Source organism: Ctenocephalides felis, unplaced genomic scaffold (genome assembly GCF_003426905.1).
Source record: "Ctenocephalides felis isolate EL2017-DRISC unplaced genomic scaffold, ASM342690v1 CF-g0.4_SCAFFOLD_01886, whole genome shotgun sequence".
In the NCBI taxonomy this organism is placed as follows: domain Eukaryota; kingdom Metazoa; phylum Arthropoda; class Insecta; order Siphonaptera; family Pulicidae; genus Ctenocephalides; species Ctenocephalides felis.
The window spans coordinates 41293993-41294262 of NW_020538040.1; positions in this window are offsets into that span (position 1 = coordinate 41293993).

A 270-nucleotide genomic window follows, 5' to 3' on the forward strand; every position below is an offset into this window, starting at 1 on the left:
AAAAAACTGAAATCATACCATGACCCTAGGGTCATGAATTGTGTTCCGATTGAGGGGAAAAAAAATTGCGTCCGATTTTGATGGCTTTTGCACCGTAGGTGCCTTATGACCTCAGGAAAATGCCATTAAAAAAATTCGATCGCACTTCCAATAGTTTTCGAGAAAAACGCATTTTTAATATTTCAATATTATTAAAAAAAATTGGTTTTTTTTGCAAATATCTCGGAAACGGTTAGAGCTATCACAAAAATTTTTGCACCAGCTTGTACA